Source organism: Indicator indicator, chromosome 35, assembly GCF_027791375.1.
Source record: "Indicator indicator isolate 239-I01 chromosome 35, UM_Iind_1.1, whole genome shotgun sequence".
NCBI classification, from domain to species: Eukaryota; Metazoa; Chordata; class Aves; order Piciformes; family Indicatoridae; genus Indicator; species Indicator indicator.
The window spans coordinates 2,156,685-2,162,254 of NC_072044.1; positions in this window are offsets into that span (position 1 = coordinate 2,156,685).

Genomic DNA, 5,570 nt, shown 5'->3' on the forward strand with positions numbered 1-5,570 from the left:
TATCACTGGGCACCAGTGAAAAGGGCCTGGCCCTAATGGCTCTGCCCCAAGCTCAGCTGGTGCCTGATGTGAGGTGCTGGAGCCACCAGCTGGGGTAAAGGTGGTTTGGAATGCCTTTGGAAGGTGCAGGCAAAGCTGTGCTGTGCCCACTGCACTTGTTGCTGCTCAAGGCTGTGCCTGCTGGAGCCCAGGCTGACTTTGCTGCTGGCATGGCTCATCTAGCATGGAGACAACCTCGGTGATGCTCAGGAAGGGGAGCACTGGGAGCTGTGCCCTGGCTGTGGGTCAGTGTGCTGAGGAGAGGAGTGCTGAGCATTTCCAGCCCTGGAGAGGGGTTGGCTTCCTGAGTGGCTCAGCTCTAGTTTCAGCTCTGCCCCTTGGCTGGAGCACAGCTCCCTGCTGCTGGGGCAGCCGTGGGCAGCTGCTCCTGCTGGGCAGGGGCTTGGCAGGCGCTGGGCACGCCGCGGGTGCGTGCTGGAGGCTGTAGAGGTGAGCTGGGGTGAGAGGGGCTGGGAGGAAGATGAGCATGGCATAAAGACAAGCTCCTGCTGCCAGAGCTCCAAGAAATCTTCTTGGAGTTGGTCTGCTCTGACACAAGTGTGCTGTAGGCTTTGTCCCCCCAAAACACATGGGTTAAATGGGGATAGAGACCAAGAAGGAAGCCCCAAAGCCCAGCAAAGCCCTCCTAAGGACCTGCCCCTATTAAAAATGAATCAAGTGCTAGACCCTTGGTGGTATTTCTCCAGCAGTTTCTCCTGGGAAGCTGAGCCAAAGCACCCAGCTGACCTCTGCCTGCTGAAGACATTCCCCCAACTGTGGCAGAGCATCATCCCAGTGGGTCTCCCCGGAGCCCTGCTGAGGTGGAGGGATGTGTTGCCTCATCTCCCACATGTCTGTGTGGACAAGGGTTGGGTGCTGCTGGACTTTGTCCATGACAAGCACAAGCTCTGTGGTGTGGACACAGGGCTGTGCTCACTCGCTCCAGCCTGACATGCTGCCCTGGGAGAGGGGCAAAACACGTGGATGTTACCCTGGCAGCATCAAACCCATGCACAGCAAGCTGGAAAGCAGGAGCAGAAGATTGTGGCCACCACTTGTGGTGCCAGGGAGGGTACATGGCTTAAAGTGGGCTCCCAAAGACCCCATTCATTTAAACTTCCTGCTCTTGCAGATGGAGGTTGCTGTGCTGGGAGGGGCTCGCTGGGAGCAGCAGCACAGAGACCTCCTCCCTGCTCCATCACCAGAGCCTGGAGAAGCCAAAATCTTCCAGACAGCAGCCAGGCTCTTTCCTAATGGAGTATCTTCCCATTTAGAAAATGGGGACATGACAAAAATAAAGATGTTCCCCTGCAGGGATAATTTTATCAAGTGTCCCCATGGAAAGCAGGCAGGCTTGCCAGGAGCTGTCCCTGCCCACTGTGTGCCCAGGGAGGCTGTGCCATGGGAGGTGAGCACGCACAGACCATGCAGCCTCCCGTGCTGCCACTCTGGGCATGGGTGTGGAAAGGAGCTGGCTGGGAAAAATGGAAAAGTTTGATTGAAGGGTAAATGCTGGCAGCCTTTGCTTTAGCTTTACTGCACAGCTGGTGGCTCACTCCTGAAGGAGAGCCAGCCTCACCTTCACTGCCAGCTGCTGTGCCCTCTGGCACCTGCCCAGTTCAGATTTGGGCCTCCTGTGCTGGGCAGGCTGCATCACAGACAGTGCCCTCTGGAGCCAGCTCCCAGGGTAACCTGAACTTAAGCCCAAAGTAGGCAGCTGCTGCTGGGTTTGAAGGTTTATTTTGTTTGCTTTCAGAGCAGGTGGAGGGCTTTCAGAGCAGGTGGAGGGTTTTCAGAGCAAGGGCTGGAGTATCACTAGAAATCCCTGCAATGGTTGAAAAAGAAAGATGGCAATTAGCAAAGAGTGTTTGAAATCCTCACAGCCTGTGCTGGGAGGAGGAGGGGGTTTGCTGCTCAGGTTTTAATTGAAATGGGAAATTAAAAGCTGAAGTGGAGCAAACCTTGTTTGATTGCTGCAATCAGCAGAGACTTGTCAAAGTTGGAAGGAAGGGCAGCAGCAGTTCTTAGCCCTGACAGAACCTTCCCAAGTTTCCCTCTTCCCATGCAGCTTCTTTGCTTCCAGCCCCAGGTCTTGTTCCTCCTGCCAGGGTTTGCTGTGAAGGTTTGCATGCAGCTGACAAGATGCTCATGGCCTGTGCTTGGCCTGATGGTGGAGAATGGTTGGAGTTTCACCCCTGCTTCGGGAGGCAGGGACTGGAGGGGACTGGGACTCTGGACTTCCCTGTAGCAAGATCCTGCTCAGTGTCACTAAGCAAATCACCTCTCTGCCTTATCTTTCCACGTAATAGCAGCTGCCCAGATGAGCTTTCAGGCTTTTATTAATGCTTCAGAGTAAAATGCAGCAGCAGCAGCAGTGCTGTTTAACCTTGACATGCTTGAGCTGTAAAATTATCCTCAATTAGCAACATTTTTCTTTAGTGGAGCTTCTGTATTTAAAGAGATTTCAGTGTCCTTGCATGCAGTGCTCTGTCCACACCCCCCCCCCCCCCCCCCCCATTTCCAATCACCTTTGTGTTCCTTTGAACTCCAGAGAGAGAAGTTAAAGACCAATTGAACAGAATCATTGCAGGCTGGGCAGTGCTGACTAACTTGTGTCACACCTCAGCAACTCAGTCTAAAGCTGCTGAGCTGGGATGATGACCTTGGAAGGGCTCCCAAAGGAGTAAAGTACCCTTGTGCCTTTCAGCCAGACAGAAAGCAAGTGTCAGACCACAGGAGGGCAAACAAAGCTACTCATGCAGGAGTCACATCCTCTTCAACCTGCTGAGAAGGTTAGAGTCTGATGGGGTTTGGCTTCGTGGCAGGGGGTTGGAACCAGATGATCTTTAAGGTCCCTTCCAACCCAACCTGTTGTGTGAGTTCTGGCAGAGCCTGAGGTCTGGGGGTGCTGCCTCACTGCACAGTGTTGTGCTGGTTTGGGGCTTGGATCAGGCTGCCCAAGAGGTTGTGGAGTCTCCTCTGGAGATTTTCAAAACCCACCTAAGTGTCTACCTGTGTGACCTGCCCTGGGTGACCCTGCTTTAGCAGGGGGGTTGGACTTGATGCTCTCCCTTCCAACCCCCACCACGCTGGGATTCTGTCACCACGGGGGGTCCACCGGCAGCAGGAATGGTGTCAACAGCTCATGACAGCTCTCATCTCTCACTTTCTCTGTAAAACATTCCAGACTTTCTTCCCAGCTGGGGCAGGAGGGGGATGGTGTGCAGGAGCAGGAATGTGGTACTACCGGATTGCTGAGTCGTGCCAGGGCAGGGCGGGTGGCACGCCCAGCACTGCAGGCACACCTCAGCAGGAAGCTCTGCCAGTTCCTCACATCCTGTAGCCTCAGGGACAATATTTTTGTCCAGCTCTGTGTACAGCTTCTGTCTGGGTCCTGCTGCTCAGCTCACACATGCCTGTGTCCCCCAGCATGAGGACAGGCAGGTAGGTAGCACCCACCAGCAACGCAAGAGCAGCAAGGATCTGGAGTCATCTGCTGGGATCTGCTGAGCCCTGCCCAGTCCGGGAGGGGTTTTGATTTTGGGGGCATTTCAGTAAAGGAAATGGCAAAGGCTGCCCGGGGAGGTTGTAGAGTCTCCTCCTCTGGAGACTTTCAAGACTCATCTGGATGCATTCCTGTGTGACCTGCCCTAGGAGATCCTCCTCTGGCAGACTTGATGATCCCTGGAGGTCCCTTCTAACCCCTAACATTCTGTAATTCTGTGAACGTTTTCTGAGGATGAAAAACCGCATTTTAGGTAAAATGCAGCTCATTTTACCTAAATGAGTGGTTCCCAGGAGTCCTGTGTGGGGCGAGGGGGGTTGCATGTGTGAGCTGCTGAGCTGCACTCCCAGCTGCATTCGCCAAACACTCCTCACTTCACACAGATTTGTTAAAATGTTGTTACTTTGCTGGCACAGCAAAGAAAGCAGAAATAAAGCTGAGTCTGTTTCCATCAATACTCCTGCAAAGCAGCAGTGATCACTGAGCTGTGTCAAGTGCAAGAGAGCTCTGAGTAGGGTCCCAAGTAAAGGAGAAGGGCCCCTCCTCACCTTGATGTGCAGCTGGGTACCCAAATAAGAATGATCCTTCCTGAAAAATATGACTCTGGCTTTGTTCACAGCTGCTGAGTTTCAGGACTGTTCTGTAGAGAGCTCTCAGGCTCCTCCTGGGTAATCTGTGTCCTGAGGAACCCCAGAGCTGCAGACAGGAGAGGGACTGGGTGAGCTGTGAAGCCCCAGCGCTGCGCTCGAGGTCACCTTTGGGCTGAGGTCTGATGTGTGCATAGTTGGTGCCATTCTCACTCACATGGATGTCCTGAATTGGGCTGAAAATGTCCAGGTGGAGGAGCTGACAGCAGCACTGCTTTGTCCTCAACACATGGAAAACCTGTCTGAGAGGTGGGGTGGGCACTGGGGTGTCTTGCCTGGAGCCAAGCCCTGCAGTGGCTCAGGAAGGAGCTGAGCTCAGGCTCACTTGGTGATGTCCTGGTGGTGGCCACACAAGCCCCAGGTGGGCCAGCTGCAGATGAGCTTTCACTTGCTGGCTGCCTGCTTGACCCCCCACCAGCATCCTCCGAGGTGATTCCTGTCTGCAGCCCTGTGCCTGTCTGGGAGCTGCCCTGAGCTGTACAGGAACTGGGTGTGGATGTCTGAAGATTCCTGAATCACTCCTTTATCACCACAGGCACCTTCTCTCCCAGGTGAGCAGCTGTGTGCTAAAAGCCAGGAGAGGAGCAAGCCAGCTCCAGGGATCCTGAGGCTGTGGATCAGCTGCTGGCTGGCGCAGGAGGAGAGTCCTTGCTGGGGACACGGCAGGCACCAGGGACACGTTGAGGACTGGGGACAGTGCTCCTGTTCCTGCTGGCAAGAGGGCAGGTGAGGTTTCTGCCGGCTCTCACACTCACTCTGCAGAGGTTTTTGTGGGTTTCTCCTTTTTACAGAACGAGGCTTTGGGGCATGGAGTGAGGTTTGGTCTCGGATCCGTTCTGGAATCGCAGGGCAAAGGGTGGGGCTGGAGAGCAGAAAATGCAGCCCGGCTGGGGGTGTTTGGGGGGTGGGGACACTCCTTGGAGCATCCTTTCAGCCATGCACTGTGACTTGGCGTTGGCTGCCTGCCCATGGCAGATCGTGGGGCTGGGGGCTGCAGCTCTCTCAGTGTCCTCAGTCAGAAACTGCAGCTCCTCTGAGTGTCAGGAGCTGTGCTGGGAGCTGTGGTTCACCTCAGCAATAACACCAAGATCCAAAGGTGGTGCTGGGGTAGAGGGAAGTCTCTTCTGTGCTTTAGAAGCTTGTGCTTGATGAACTGGATGGGAGCTGGGATTCTGTGTGCATTAAAACCAAATTCAGCCCAAGCTGATGATTTTCCTCCTTGGCTATTGATTTTCCACCCATGTTACTCTGTTGTAAATCAATTAAAATGATCTCCCTGTAAACTGAGAAGGATTGTGAAGGGCCTGAGCTTCAGCCTGGCATTTTCTGCTCCTTTTCACTCACACTCTGCATTCTTCCCTAGGTGTGTCCTCAGCAGG